Source organism: Rhipicephalus sanguineus, chromosome 5, assembly GCF_013339695.2.
Source record: "Rhipicephalus sanguineus isolate Rsan-2018 chromosome 5, BIME_Rsan_1.4, whole genome shotgun sequence".
Classification (NCBI taxonomy): domain Eukaryota; kingdom Metazoa; phylum Arthropoda; class Arachnida; order Ixodida; family Ixodidae; genus Rhipicephalus; species Rhipicephalus sanguineus.
The window spans coordinates 43,923,748-43,940,679 of NC_051180.1; the positions used below are offsets into that span (position 1 = coordinate 43,923,748).

A 16,932-nucleotide genomic window follows, 5' to 3' on the forward strand; every position below is an offset into this window, starting at 1 on the left:
ATTCCATTCCGCTCTCGGCCATTCCGCTCTCTTCCATTCCACGTCTATCACGGAGCCATTTTAAGTGGATGACCACCTAGGCTGTGTAACACGTGGCACAGATGTGTCACTGAATTTTGCTGAAAGGTACGGAAAGGCACATAATGTTGGTGAAAGGTACAGAAAGACGCAGCATTTCCATGAAAGGTAGAGATATATGAAGAAAGTCTGTTCTGAATGTAGCATACGCTCATTTAAAGTTTACATTTGAGTAGCATGCGTCTTTTTGCCGCGACATGCGTCGTCTTCTCACCCGGTACTGCACCTTAGCACGTACAGGGTGCCACGCTGTTTAGGTTCATTGACACCGAAGGCGGAGCGGCCAAAGCGGCGAAAAGCACTCGCAACAACAACGCGGCCACACACCACAACAGCAACGTGGCCAGGCGGCTTGTTCGTGCACCTGTTCAGAACGCACGTTTTGCCTGGCTGCCCCCGCGGCCAACGAAGCGGGCCATCTCTCGCTTTTGCGGGCGTGTCGCCATCAGGTGGAACTGCTTGTCCACCCTAGCCACCCTAGCCGCCTACGCAGATCGCGCCTTTTCCGCCTTAATCGGATGTTTACACCAACGCCACCGCAGCATGGCGTTCTGATTGGCGGCACCAAAGCGGAGACCTTCGGCGGGCGGAAAAAATCAGCCCCCGAGCGATCCGGCTCCCCGCCTGGCGAGGAGTATTCCTCCGCTTTCCTGCTCGTGCGCTTTAGCCGCTCCGCCTTCGGTGCGAACCACGATGTGAACGAGCCTTTAAGCTCGAGGGCGCGGGTTCGACTGCCGGCCACGGTGGCCGCATTTCGATGGGTGCGAAATGCAAAGAAAATCCGATTGCCTAGAGTTAGGTGCACGTTAAAGAACCCCAGGTGGTATAAATTTCGGGAACCCCCACTACGGCCTCTCTCATAATCATATCGAGGTTTTAGGACCTAAAACCCCATCAGTCAATATTATTCATTATTACGTCGTCTTTTCTGGCTTCCCACCCGCGCATGGCGTTTCGCGCACGATCCTGAGGAGCTATTTGAGCAGCATGCGTGGCGCCTAAGAGCAGCCCTCTAAAAAAAGGTTGCCATACTGACCAACGTCAGTTTCCTAACGACTTGTCGCATAACGTACAAGTATCCTGTTATATATTACATAAGTTAAAGCGATTCCTTGCCCGACATGACGCCTGTATAGGGTCTTTATGCAAGTGAGTTTCAAGCACTAGCTTTGTTCTTAGGCAGAATACTCGACTACCACGCGGAGGACATAGGATCAAATCCCATTCGATCATGGGTATTTTTTTTTCTCATATTGTGTTTTCATGTCTACTGGTTACGCCACCGACAGTGACGGCGACGGCGACGCCGCTCAACGCAGGAATGGGCGCCTAAGAGCTGCGCTCTAAAAAAAGGTTGCCATACTGACCAACGTCGGTTTCCTAACGACTTGTCGCATAAAGTACAAGTATCATGTTAGTAACTGCTGTTAGCTACGCCAATGGTAGTAACTATTACTACCCTTGCAATTACAACAGCAATTAGTAGTAGTTACTACCCTTCTCGTTACTAACTAGGTAGTGAAATATTGATAATACCGGTTACTAGCTAACAAAAAGGTAGTGACCGCTACTAATGTGATCATTCCACAACGAGCAGCCCAATTTTATGATGGAAAAATTCGTAAATGTCAATAGTACGATACAACATCGGGTGATTGTGTATAGAAGCTCATGAAGGAGCACAGCTCACATACGTAAGGGCCAGGCTCGGCGATACGCGTATCTTATAAGCGGTTTCTGGAGTATTTAGAGCCCTACTTCTGGGGAACGAACTGGTGCCGGTCCGCAGCTATAAGTTCTAGGATGAATGAGCCTATATTTCTACAACCTACCATCTCATTCGGTGTTCATGGTGACAGCGTGTGCCTGTTAAGGAAACATAATTAACAAATAATATGTCTATTTAGCATTATAATACCCCAACAGTGTGTAATACACAATAGCCAAGACAAGGTACTAGTCTTTCAAAATAGCCGAAATACCTTTGAATGGATCTCCGTGCCGGTAAATAGGTCGTACAAAGCTTATAATAATAATTTCGGGGGTTTTACGTGCCAGAACATCGATATCGTTATTAGGCGTGCCGTAGCGGGGGAAACCGGAATAATTTTCGCCACCTGGGATTCTTTAACATTCATCTAAATCTAAGTTCACGGGTGTTCTTGCATTTCGTTTCCACAGAAGTTCGGCCGCCGCGGCCGGGAATGGAACAAACGTACTCGAGCTTAGCAGTGCCACATTTTACCTTCTCAGCTGCAATGGCGAGTGTAGCCCCCTTCAGCGGCAGTGTGTACAATTGTACACATTAACTTCAGAGGCATGTCATGCACCCAGTGTTTCTTCAAACGGCTTGAAACGCAGTGTGCGCATCTGTGCAGGCTTCCTGAGTGGATAATTAGCGGTGATTTAACGTTATTGTGCTGCATATTGCTGCAGAGGATCACTGTGCTGGAGACACTACCATGTTCGACGATCGTTCGATGTGCGTGTTCCAGGACCAACGTCAAGAGTATTTTTTTTTTCATTGCTCGAAACGAGTACAACCGAAAAACAACCTGTGCAGGCATTTTGGACCTAATATTTGATTCTTTTTATGCAAGGATTGAAGCTGACTCATTGCAGGATAATTAGATATTTATTACATGCTAATTAACATTAATTATTGAAAATCACACAAAACAGCACATTCCTCCATTTTCTTTCTTGGAATGTACTACTGAATGCCTTGGAATCATGCCATGAGAATGTGACGCATTTGCAGACAGTGCATCATAATTTGCGCCTGAAGGGGGTAGAGTACGTCGAGGTAGTAGCTGGCTGTATTTACCAACTTTAAAGTGTAGTTAATATGAGCTAAAGGCAGCAAGCACCACATTGCTACCCTTACCTTGCAAGGTAGTGATCTGCAGAATGTTGCACTGTTTCAGACCCATTTTCTTCTTGCAGTCCTTGACATGATAGTGTGCTGCCTCATCTGCCGTGTTTGCAGTAAATATTCCTTACTTTGTATTATGCCAGTGCCGACAATATTGTATGAATTTTTAATTTATGCAAGAGAGACATAAATAATACAAAACTTGCATTTTTTTTTCATTCCACCAGTGCTATCATCACCCATCAACACTCCCCCCCCCTCCCCCCCGGACGTTGCGAACCTTAGGCAGAACCAACTACCTGTTTCATTTTCTATGGGTATTAGCGAGCAGCATTGCGTTTGCTTCTCGGTCATGTCATTATTAACACCTACATAAAGCGAACTTGGATTCAAAAAGGCATGTTCATTTACAAGAACGTGTTTAAAAGCAAGCACACATGTCTCTAGTATACTTTATTGGCTATAGTCGCCACCAACTGCACATTAGCGTTTAAATGTATTCACAAGGAAAGCGAAATGCATGACAAACACAACCAAAACGCACTTGCCCCCCACCCTACCTCTTTGGAATATCGTAAGGCTATACGCCTCTGTCTCTTGCATTATCATCTGATTGCTAAAATGGCAAGCACTTTATCCTCCTTTCTTGTCAGTTGGTCAGCATTTATATTATGTCTCCAAATACGCACAGCACTTGCGTTACTTTATCTCCTCCGCTCTCAGTCTAGCTGAAAGGGCGCTTACAAATTGCAATGTTAGGAAAAAGAAGTCGTAGTTTTCCGCTTGATCCCGTAGATATCTTTGTCCGATTTCGCTAAAACGTGATGTTTCGACAGGAATGGAGTCACAAGCATACTACACTAGGGGGTGACAACAATTTCGTTCATACTAAAGAGGTACATAGAAAAAAGTTAGTAACGGCTCGCGAGAAGCTGTAACCATTGCCGCTTTTAACTCTGTACTAATGCAGGCAGTAAACATGCAGCAAGAAGTTAATAATGAGAAGCGTGCGAACTTGAGCTTGTTGGTAAGTATTCATAGTAAAAACCAGCGCGAAAACTACAAGGACGAGACAATGCTAGTCCTGTTTCACCTGTGTCGTCCTTGTAATGTTCAAGCTGTTTTTACTATGAAGTTTATAATGGTCCAGGAAAGGTAGTAACAGCTGCTGTTACTACATATTTCCTTGTTGTTACTATGTGTATACTAACTGTTTAAATAATGTACGCAGGCTGTCAGTAAGAAGCCACCCAACAGGCTGAACATAACGTTAGCCTTCGCATTATGTGAGCTTGAAGGACTCCAATGCGCTTGTACTTTTTAACTTGTATGATTTACTATTTGATTCCGTTTCTTGGGGGTTCTCTGGTCATCCTATCCGACTCCGCCTACCTCTGACACATAACATCAATTGCCATTTACAGCATTGTAACGAAAAACAGCGCCACTAGAGAGCGACGGAGGGGGACACACACACGAGCAATTGTAACGAGCGGACGACAAGTGCACATGGTTGTTGAACAATTCATTCTTTTTTTGTCTAGGTTATATATTTCATGCACTGCTGGAAATACAATCAGTTGAGTCAGCGCTCGTGTGTGTATGCCCCCCTCCGTCGGTATGTTCTCGCGCTGTTTTTCGTTACAATGCTGCAAAACCAACTAACCCACCCACAAGCATTAACATTTGCTGCAGCTTTCTTATGACATCCCGCCAAAAGGTGGACAAATACAACTTCCCCTTGACAAGCCAACCTTTCGCCCGGTTCAAATAATCATATGTGTTCAAAATGAATATGCAACCATCCGCTACCGTTCGTCCGACAAAGCTCTTATTGCGTTGCCACAAACTTCCCATGAGTCCCTCAATCTGAATGTGACCTCCTATATATACGTATCTACTGCTTGCTTCTTCTTCGCACTCAGGTGTGCAAGGGTGCACCACTACGTCCCATCTGTTTCAGCCACCTCGTCCTCCTCAGCGCACGACAGGCCTCTTCATTCACGCAGAAAAGCAGATCGCTGGCCAAAGAGGAGCGCAGCAGTGCTGCAGATTTCAGCACCTTCCATCTGCCTGCAAGTGACAGTGGCCATGCTTGTGGCGACGAAACAGAGGTGTGTTCTTCACTACTGGGGTCTCAATATTAGATGTTCAACTTTAAGAATTTTCTTCACTTTAATAAGTTATCTATTGTTAACTTTATCTACATTACATTAAGGTAAGAGATTGCTAATGAAAAAAAGGTGGTCAGCTTCAGTTAAACATTTTTGTGCAGAAACACTATTCCCGACATGTCAGTCTGATGTCTCAGAATTTGTATTGCGACACACCAAATGGATCAAACGCAGAAAGTTGGAATACCATTCAAATATTTGACAACCTTAGAGTATGAAATTTCATACACGACATTGACAGGTAAAACATTAGGCTGTCCAATGTATTGCATAACGAACAAATGCTTGAAAGATGTGTGCGCCATAGAAGAGAACAAGATTACTGCCGTAGCAGTCTCTCAGTTCATGGGTTAGCAAGATAGCAGGCACGGCTCCTTGGCAAGCTTAAGTTTCTGGGTGAAGTAAGTCTAAGGACATCAAGCGCATTTTTTTTTGAGATTGGTATGCGTGCATGTCAGGACTTCTGCAATGGTAATGGTTATTGTGAAGACATAAATCAAACAAAAAACATCGGCCCATCCACTCCTTGAAAATGTTCAGACAGCGAGGCTGCCTTAGTTATACCGAGTTCTACACAGTGTTACACCTGCAAGCCAAACTTCGCAAGCAGTCTCTAAATATTTTGTTTCGCCATGTTTCACCTCATTTCGTTTTCGCTTTGCGAGCTTTGTGTCGTGTCCATCGTTTAGGAGCACTTTATGCGTTTCTCTTAGTGTTTTCGCGTGAGGCTTCTTCTGTATTTTGCCGGTGAATTGTCTCAGCTTCGCGAAACCGCAACGCGCTGTTTTGGGCACGGCGACGTTGTTTCCATTCACGCTCGAATTCGTGCAGACGCTCCTCGAAAGGAGCTTGCTCCTCGGCAGTGCGTACTACATGGGGTCTACCCATCCAGAATCAGGCTAAGTCTACACGCTCGAGTCTATATGAATGGCTTCCGAGATCACATGATGCCGTGAATCTGTCGGTTGACTTGAAGTGCACAAATGCACTCGCTTACACCTGATTGGTCAAAGTCAATGGCGTTTCAGTGGACGCCTACCCCAGCTCCTACTACTACAGCACATGTTAGGCAAAGACAGCCTCGCGGTAAAAACCTAGAGCTGCGCAGAGTTTGTGGATGCGTTTCTTATAGAACGGGTTCCCACACGATGCAGTACAGTACAATTTCAAAGGTGTCAAAAATAGACCTACGCAAAAGCAGCCGCAGTAAGCTAGTGTGGGAAAAGGCTGCATGCGTCGTCACTTTTCTGGCTAACCAACGCTCGTGATGCAGTTGTAAGATTCAGTTCGATAAAATGTCTCTCACACAACGCCTTAAAACTTCCCGTACATAACTTATTCTATGAGACCTGGGGAGCGGGGCGGCTTCGGGAAAGCTGTTTAATTTGGGGGACATAGGTCGGCATATTCACTCATGAGTCCACCGACACGGGACTCACTCAGATTCAGATTGAGCTGTGAGCAAAATTTTGGCGAGTCTGAGCCCGGATGAGTCCTCTTCAGAAAATGTTTAGTAAGTCTGAGTCTGAGTGAGTCCTGTTGAGGCAAATTTAGTGAGCCTGAGCCCTACTGAGTCCGGATTAGGTGCTTCTCATTGAGCAGTAGTAATTGTCGTCGTGCAACGAACACGCGCCAAAATATGCGTCAGCTTGTGCAACATCAGCTTCTGCAACACCGAATAAATCAACATCCGGGATTGGCATACCTCGTTATGACATTCACTGCAGGATAAGCACGCTGACTAGATTTGGCACTTCAAGATATAGTGCAGTATATGAAGCGAAAAAAAGTAGCGCCTAAGAAAACCACGGAGTACCGCACCGCCATCCCCTCTCCCGCGCAAACAAAACTGAACATTCTTGATGAAACTGATTGTTGGGGCTTAACGTCCCAAAACCACGACGTGATTATGAGAGACGCTGTAGTGGAGGGCTCCGGAAATTTAGACCATCTGGTGTTCTTTAACGCGATTCTTGGTGAAACAACGTGACCACAAAAGTCAAAGGACAGGGCTCCGACTATAAATTGGTTTCTTTATTGTAAATAGCACAGTATCTATATGTACTGGAATAGGTCAGAAAGCTCGTGAGTCCACCCATCAGTCAGTTTGGTGAGTCTTAGTCCGAGTGAGTCCGCCTGAGGAATATTTTGAGTAGCCTGAGGCCGAGTGAGCCCTAAGCGAAAATGTAATTCTTCAATGATACTGCTTGAGCTCCATTTCTTCTACCGACCTACGTAGGGTCGTGAATAATAGTTCTGCAATAGTTTAATATTCGCTCAATAATGGAATGCTTTTAACAGCATGCATAGCGAGAGCCTTAGCAACATCCATGTGCCTTACTTTTTCTTCAAGTGGTGGTGCGCAGTAAGGACAGTAACAGAAGAACTAGAAATACGAACACAGTGCTCGTTTACGTTTGTTTGCTATATAATAGTAGCTCAAGTTCATAAAGCGCCGCAAAATCCGGGATGTGATGTCGACATGATCAAGTTTATGCGTTGCATCTGAAATAATAAAAAAGGCCGGCATTATTATATGGATGGCAGGTTCGAAAGCACTCATGTCAGAATCAATGTACTAGTAAGCGTTTGCTGTGTCAGTTTCTCCATATAAGGTTGATTTTTATCGCTTTCTTTACCTTGCACAGGCGTTGCTGTGGCTCTCGTTCTGAGACACTTGCAATGAGGGCATCCAACACCTGCTGCTGCCATCACTTGAAGCAGCCACAGGAAACGGCTGCCAGCGGCGTACCATTCTCAATTTAGGCGAAGACCATGCTGCTTATGCACTTTTGCGTGAGCTCGTCGGAGACCCTCTGCACTCGGCTGACGAAGCGCATCGGCTGCTCTGCCTCGACCGCTATAACCACTGCATTGCCGAGACGCAGCTGGACCGCACTTGGTGCCGCAGCCACTACGTCTTCACTGCTATATGCTATATGTAATGGTTTTATAGATAATGTTATAATTATACGTGACGCTTGTATGACGAAAATTGTGCACTGTCTTTACACCAAAATAGATGGGCGTGTGACATCTACCAGTGGGGCTACTTGTTGAACTGTTTTACTGTAGACGGTCTTCACGTCGTATTTCTAACTTTTATTGAACTTTTATACCAGTTCTTAGCTAGTTAGCACTCCCGACATTAATTCAATAGCCACGAATACTAGTAGGTTCCTTAATTACACGCTCGGATTTGGAAGGGGGGGGGGGGCGAAATGCAAGAACAGCGCTGTATTTAAATTCAGGTACACGTTAAACAAGCCTATGTTTTCAAGGTTAATGCCCAGCCCCCCTTCACCCCCCCCCCCCCTCAACAGTGGACCGCATAATCGTATCGCAGTTTGGGCACGTAAAACGCCAGTCCTCGGTGACTATTTGCATGACAACGCATGCCCGTGACCACTATGATAAATACGAATTTTCTGTACACAATTACATGTTATTACTCCAGCAATATTGAAAACATTACTGTTGTATGCAGCTATCCTAATATTGGCAATTCACTTCACTTTGGGTGCATGTCTTTCTTTCACATGTGTACCATTGCAACATAATCTGGGCACTCCTACAGGTGCTATGCCACGTACACACCTTGAGCCGTAATAAAGTATGTGCACCTTTTCTTGCAATAGCTTGCAGCCATAAAGATAAATGTGGAATGTTATTTTTTTTTCTTGGTAGCGTCGCGTTGTGCATGAACTTGATGAGCTGGCAGGTGACGAATAAACCCTGGTACGCGAATAATTGCTTCGAACATTCCGGGCCTGAAATGAACGTAGGAAGGGGAACACGTCGAGGAAACCGATTTGAAGCCAACCGATTTGAAGCCAATTTGAAAGGGTAAGGGGGTGTCATATGATCTATTTAAAAGTAATTATGAAATAGAGGTGAAAGTTGATGAATAAATAGCTTCGCGCCGTCACTAAAAGTCACTCGCAAGGGACGTTCAAGCAAGATTGTGTTGCCTTGGGAAAAATAGTAGTGATGTCGTAACGCAATGAATGCATTTACCGCATTCTACCTAACTCGTTTAGGCCGACTGCCAGGCCAACGGCAACATGCGGGGTAAAATAATTGGCTGCGGCTTAGCTCGGCTAGGCCCCGTTCTGCAAGCGAAAGCTTGTTACGTTTGGTTATGCTTGTTTGCCCTCATAGCCGAAGCGCAGTTTGCCAACCGAACGATATGGCTAGTCGAATGTGCCGTACTGCGAGCACTCAGTGCCGTCGTTTCGTCAGTTTCGGAAGCCGTCGCTGAAGTCGAACGCGAGGCGTCCATTGCCGCCCCTAAAGCTCGTCGCTATGGTGTTTCTGCATCTTTCTCCCGAGGTTTAGCTCGCCGAAGTTCCCGTTATTCACTCGTTTCAGCCTGCCACTTTGCGCGCTGGTACTCATCTTTCCGCTTTAACTCATTAGAAAGCCCAGCGACACCGCAAGACGGTCCGACGCAGCTTGGCGCTTTCGCCACTGGGACCACGCAGACAACTTTGGCACAGATGGACCAGCGCCCTCACTCCCTCCTTCCATCGCACGACCATGGCACAACGGCTGAAATGAAGCACTCCCCCGCTGATCCGACGTCGCAGAGAGAGCTGCGAGTCACGTGGTTAATAACGTGGACACGTCTTGCGAGGCAACGTTTGTGCTCCCAGGAGCGATCGGAGCAGCGGAGGCGGCGGACGCGGCTAGTCAAGCGGTATGCGTTCTTCGCTTCAAGGCCCAGCGGAGATACACGGTTAAACTCGCTTGACTAGGCCAGTAAAGCATTCGCTTTAAAAAATGCTGTACTTGCACCCTGTGCGGATGGTTGACCAGCAGAACAGAAAAGGACGGCCCCGTTGTTTATCACTGCGTATATCGCGAAGCCATTCCACTCCGTGAAGGTGGGTGACCACCGAAGCCCTGTAGCACACCGTACAGAGGCGACACTGAATTTCGTTGGAAGCTACACAAAGGCACATAATTCATATGGAAGGTACAGAAAGGTGAAGAAAGTCCGTTTTGAATGTAACATACGCTCATTCAAAGTTTTCCATTTGAGCAGCATGCGTCTTTTTGCCGCGACATGCGTCGTCTTCTCACCAGCCGTGGTACTTTAGCACTTAAAGGGTGTCGAGCTTTTAAGTTGAAAGAACACCCGCATACTTAGATTTAGGTGCGCGTTAAAGAAACTCAGGTGGTCGAAATTTCCGGAGCCTTCCACTATGGCCTCTCTTACAATCGTATAGCGGTTTTGGTATGTAAAACACCAAAAATTATTAGTTATTATTATGTCGTCTTGTCTGGCTTGCCGCATGCGCTTGGCGTTTCGTGCACAATCATGAGGAACCATTTGAGCAGCATGCGTATTTTATCGGTATCAATCGGATGACTGTCAGTATGTGTTACAGGGTTAGTTGCTTTAACAGTTCTTCTAAACATCATCACCACGACCGCCATGATAATGATTATCCTACGTGGTTGATGTCCATTGGAGGAAGGGAACCTGCGCGAGTAATTTCCCAATCTCAGACCACCGCGAAACTTTCTGTGCACGTCTCACCATGGACTATATGTACAAAAACGTATAGACCGCTTTTGTCCATTATAAAAGATAATTGATTATCAAAAGAACGTGCGGAGAGATCCGGAAGAAAAAGAAAAAATAGAAATAAAAACTTGAAAAAGTAGATTTTATAACCTAGATCTTTCTGATCCTTTAAGAAACTCCTGCAATGCATCAGCAATCTTCCCGTCATTGTGGCCAAGAGAAAAAGCCCCGAAAGACGGTGCATTTTGTACATTTAATTCTAATCTAAGCAGACGAAAAACGACACCTAAGGTATTTTTGCGCAAGGTTGAGTACCTCTTACAGGAAATGAGATGGTGCTGCGTTGTCTCACGTATTCCGCGAAAAAAAAAACAATTAGGCGAAGTTGCCAGACCAGCCTCTGTGTAAATAAAAATTTAGATAGCGAGTCTGACAACGTAGTCTTGTGATTGCGACTTCTATTGCTCGTGATTGACATATTTTACTACTCCACTGACGATTCAAATGGTGGAATTCTAATATAGTCGTTAACGACGGTGCGTAAAATTCCTCTAACATCATTTCCCTCCCAAATCTAGCTACTGTAATGAATTTGGATGCGGGCAATCCGCTTTCTGTTCTCGCGCACCGCGTGCGTGTATTTCTTCAAAATAAATAATTGTTGGGCTAGTTCAACATATCTGGGGTGGTTTTCGTGGTGAGATGTCTTTCAAAAAAATTGGCCGTGTATCTGCGTGCTTCGCTGCAAATGTCGTCTAAAGACGATAGAAGAGGCGCTGCGTGAGATATGTATGCCATCTGGCAATACGTCGGGAAACATGAGTGCTGTGTTGCGGGCTGGTAGTCCCGGCGCAGCGGCAGGCGAAGACCGGCGGTGACCAACGCGACCGGTGGAGACGCCGGCCAGCCCAAACAGGCTGTTTGGCGCGATGCGCCGAAGGAGAAGAAACGTCCGCACTCAACGAGTACTCTCCACAAACTCTCTTACTTACACGTCGCCTGGGTAAAACAGGAATGCCAGAGCGGCGCCCCCTGTCATTCGTACAATGCAATACTGAACCGAAACCGAAACACAACATGAGCTTGTGCAGAGGGCACGGAGGAAGACAAGTTTCAGCGCAGTCGCATTTTCAGCGCACCTTAAGAAACTAGGGTTGTAACATTGTAGGGCGAGCAGGGCCAGAAGGACCGTCACGACGAAAACCTGCCTCCTCAGTCGCATTCGCCTGGAACGTTGGTGTGGCTTCGCGTTCCCTCCTCCGCTCCTGGCCTTTCCACAAAACTACTGCCTAAGTACGAAGTCCCCTACCGCGTCCTACGTCAAGCATCCCCAATTAACTATATGATTGAGCCTGTTCAATCATCTACGGTCTGCCGTCGTCGCGGCCGCGAGACTGTTCACGTCGATCGACTGAAGCCGCATTATGACCCACCAGTTGTACCTGTTCCTTAGGTCGCCAGGATGGCTCCTTTTCCGCGGGGGAGTGATTTGTAACATGGTAGGGCGCAGACAAGAACGCCTGCGAAAGAAGAAGACGAAGACGGTTGTTGTTGGCGCTCGCGCTTGCTCGGCTTGGACCGCTGATCGCTTCAGCGTTACTGTCTCAACGTTAAAGGCATACCATCAAGGTATTTAAAATTGCGTATCTATGTATTTTCTATTAAACGAACACACCACCTAATACTTACCTAATGATGCTACGCCTCAGATATGCGTAATATTTACTTTTTGATCGACAACGTTCACTAGTATGAACAGCCATACCAGTTCAAGATGGGTGGGCGGTAAGCAAGTGGTTCAACTTTGGCCGGGTGGCTGAATCGAGGGACGTGCCGACAAACAGAAAGACAGACAGACAGAAAGACAGACCAAAATTTAGGCGTTTAGGTTCCCCAAGAAAGACTATCGTCTTTAAAAACTCACTTGCAAGTTGAGCGTCTGTTCTTCTGTATCGTCCTGTCCTGTCTTTCCAAGCCTTCGCTCTCCCAACCCAGATGTGTATTTCTTCTTCCTCGGCGCCTCCACTCGTCTCGTGGAGATCTTTATACCATTTTAATACACAGCGCAATGTTCAATGCAATAAAAGCACTTGCTCATACGCATGACACAGGTAAAATTTTACCTGTGTCATGCTTCAACACATTGCTTCATTGCCTTAAGGCAATGAAGCAATGTGTTTGACGAGCTTATGTACGCAGCTCCAATCATAAAAAAAAATAATCATAGAGCGCATAGAAACTGCGGCCACATGATGGACTAGGGAGGTAAAACTCACAAGGTTCCGAAAATGTTGTTTTATATGCCGATCAGATCGTTTTGGAATATATTCCACCGCCTACTACGCAGGCGCCAACAGAGCCAGCAGAGAAACTGCACAGCCAACAACAACGTATTATGTATACCTGCCACAGTTTTAAGTCGATCAGCATGCGTGGCCGAAGCGGTTAGAAATAAATAGAAATAAATATAAAGAAACAGACACAAAAAAAGAGATACAAGAAATTGATAGAAAGAGAGAGAGAAGAAGCAAGAAAGAGAAAAATAAAGAGCAACAAGGAAGGCCTCCCAGCTTAGTAAGAAACAGAGAGATCGAAAGAGATAGAAAGAAAGAAGCGATAAATAGAGGGAGAGAGAGAAGGGGAGGAAAGAGAAAGAAATAGGTAGAGTGAGAAATAAAGGAAGAAATAGAAAGAAACAGATATATAGGAGAGGGACACAATAAACAGGGAGATAGAGAAAGAAAGAGAAACGAGGCAGCTCCTTTACTCCTCCAGGCTGGCACCACAAGTGCGAAGCTGCCATAATTTTATTGCATTTATAAGGACAACATCGGCGGGTTTTTGACGCCTGCAATTGCCGTCAAGTATAGGCATAAACAAGGCAGAAACGAAAATAGTTCAGAACAAATTTTTCCGAAGCGCGCAACCGGGGATTCGAACCTGCGACCTCTCGCTTCGCAACACGCAACGCTAGACAACTCCGCCACATGCCATTTTTTTTCTTTATTACTCCGCCACACGCCATTCGTCATCTATGATCCTAACGGCGAGCTATTTATACACACCAGTTACCGCTAGCGGTACGCACATCTCGGAGGGGCTTCAGCGTGTTCATTCTCATCCGCGAGATGGTGCAAAGGGCGCGCTCTAAAGTCCGTCACTCCGGCGGTAGCTGCGTTGGGTAGGCTGCTCTTTTGTTCGGAGGTCCAGCAGCGCTTGAGAGTTGGATCAAACGCAGGCGGAGTTCGGTCAAACGCGCGGGACGCCACACGTGGCGAAATTGAAATTATGCGAGAAGCGCGTCATGGTGCGTCGTTGCCCGCGCTGCGTTTGCGTCGTCTCGCTGGCCACCCACGCTAGTTATCGATTTCTGTGTCTTGGGACAATGTGAGCGCGAGTCGTAGAGTGGCCTGGCTTCTGTGCATGCGCAATGGTGGCTCGCAAATTCCTTGGGTCCCCTAGATCTTTCAGACCCCAATAATAAAGCTCTCTAGTGTTTCGCCGGCGTTGGGATGTGCGCCTCCGTCTTGTACTTTCACATACACAGCATGGTCGCCATGCTCGCCCGCCTATCTCTTGAGGGGGTAGGTTTGTACGTCCTGTGCTGTCGCCACAAAATTTGCGTTGAAGCTATAATAGACGGGACGAAGGTGACTTCGCCAGCTGCATCGACCGCGTTTGCGAAAGGACTGAGCTGCTAGCTATATTAGCCAAAGCAGGGGTTAGTTGAAGTAACAACTGTGACAGTTAGTTCGCGCTCGTTTTGTGTATACCTGTGCGTTTTTTATACGCCCTGTTTTGTGTTTGAGCAGCGCGCTGCGAGTGTCGAGCCGTGACAGGAGTTAGCTCGTGCTCGCCCTGTGTGTGTTCTTTTCGAGCGTCGTTTGCGCTTCAGCAGCGCGCAGCTAATTTCGAGCTGCTCACCGTTCTTCGTGTGAGATTTCTTTTGCTGCTGTCGCATTCATTGCTTCGCCCTTGCAGCGAAATTGTGGCTTTTTTTAGTGCCCGTTACATGCGTGAAGTATGCATGTATAGTAGGGTCTCAACCACCAACTTTAAATCACGTCTAGATTGATTGTTGTGAGCCCGCTGCACCAAAACCAAGAAAATTAACCGAAAGAAAAATGGGTGCCCATTCCCGCTATGAAGCCGTGGTATAACCCAATCCTACAGATCAGTGTGACCTAGCCTCGAACGATTGAGGAATGCACCATATGAAATGACTGACCGCAAGACAATTAAGTACCCTGCATCAAAATATCATTTATTTGAAACGACGTTATCTCTGCTTTGGCATGCTATCTTTTGTATTTCTGGGTAGGCGGGTTCTTCTTTTACATGTAAAAGTGCGACGTCGCTTCTTGCTTCGTACGCTACAGTTTCCGCTTCCTCGCATTGTTAGAACGCCCCAGATCTGCTATCATGTCTTTGGATACTTGTGTGGTGGTTTTGTATGTTAGGCAACTAAGTAATTGAATTGAGAAGGAATGAAGAAAACGTTGGTGTTATAACAGCCCATATCCAACGTTTTTCCAACACTAGTCAATGCTAACAAGAGGTGGTATGTTCAAATATATACGGTAGATGTGTATACTGCCTTCAGGACCGGCCGACATTTTCTGCTGACGCACACTAAGCAGTCTCGCAAACCGAGTCCTGTATAGCTTCACTGTAAAACACGGCATAAACATAAATGCGATATTGCCTTCTTCAGGACTGAAGCCACGTCCTTCAGGACTGAAGGATGGGCGTGTGAGTCACTAGTAATTATTGAAATCGGCGTTGTGACGTAGGCCTCTGTCGTTTCCGCTCTAGTTGCTATTTCCTCACTTACTATTTATTTACTCGCCATTATTTCCTCGCTTATGAGCGTCCCGCACTGTCTTGCGGGCCACTCAGACATTTCGTACAGGGTTTGAATAATATGTTTATGACGGAAGCGAAATTACAGCATACTCTGTTTGGAGATGTTCGTGCCCCTTCGATATATTATGCTGGTTGTTTCTTTTTTTTTATACGGTACGGGTTTTTTATAAAAATGTTATGACAGTCAGGCACATGTCTTCACCAACGAAATCTATGTCGAGCCGTATATACTTTCCCGCAGCTAAAGTTACATTGGAGGTAACTTTTTAATTTTGTCTTGACAGTACTTTACATAAAATATTGCAGAACGTGACCATTTATGGTGGTGGTGGTGGTAACAACTTTATTCAGAACTCCGGCAAATTCGTGGCATACGAATTTTTCAGAAATCCCAAAAAAACACATATAATTTGAGACACTAATATTTGAAGCTGAATGCCCGGAACTCGTCACGGTGGTCTAGTGGTTATGGCGCTCGACTGCTGCCCCGAAGGTCGCTGGATCGAATCCCGGCCGCGGCGGCCGCATTTCGATGGAGTCGAAATGCTCGAGGCCCGTGTACCTTGATTTAGGTGCACGTTAAAGAACACCATATGGTGAAAATTTCAGGAGACTTACACTACAGCGTCTCTCATAGTCATATTGTTGTTTTTGGACGTTAAACCCCAACAATTATTTTTATTATTGAATGCCTGGATCCAGGCGATATCCAAAGTGAGAGAGCCGGGCGCACAGGAAATGCGGCCGCTGTGCTACGTGAGACCGGAACTTCGCGCGGCGGACTTTGAAAAAAAGGCGCATCGCAGCACTGCAGAATCTGGTCAGGAAAAACGCCAACTCGTCTGAAACACATAAGTGAACCGCCTGTGATGTTTCGCGTTTACCGCCATCCTTAAACTCGAACTAGATAAGGTGTGCGATTGTATTGCATTTGATCTGCTGTTTGCCATTTCGGATTAGGATAATCGTGAGTCCATCATCAGGGAGGGAGGGAGTAGCCTAGGGGGCCAGGACTACGCAACAAACGTAATTGTTAATAAGTCGTTGGGGGCCCCCATTCCCGTAATTCGTTCTGTGCATCACGGTTGTCCCCTGAGTCCACCTTTGTTTGACATTACAATGAAGCGCTGTTTTAGGCGATAACGAAAAATGGCAGAATACGCGTGTTCAGCTTGCCATGTAAGCCAACCTGCGGGCATAGGCAGGGACATTGCGATGGGACCAGGGCTAGGCAAAGATAGTTTCAAATTGCATCGTGATACGATACAAGATGCTCGGGCAAGAAGTATTTGAGATAAGATACAAAATACTTCCGGAATTATTGTATCCGATACGACACTTCCAATTGTACCTTGAGATATACGGTACATTTGCAAATTCGCTATTATCATCTCTATAATGAAGCC

General features: G+C 46.2%; 1 long non-coding RNA gene across 2 annotated transcripts in view; it reads right to left on the reverse strand.

Moving 5' to 3' along the window:
- Positions 1-16,932, reverse strand: part of LOC125758712 (uncharacterized) — an 80,572-nt gene that overhangs the window by 62,565 nt on the left and 1,075 nt on the right. The window lies entirely within an intron of this gene.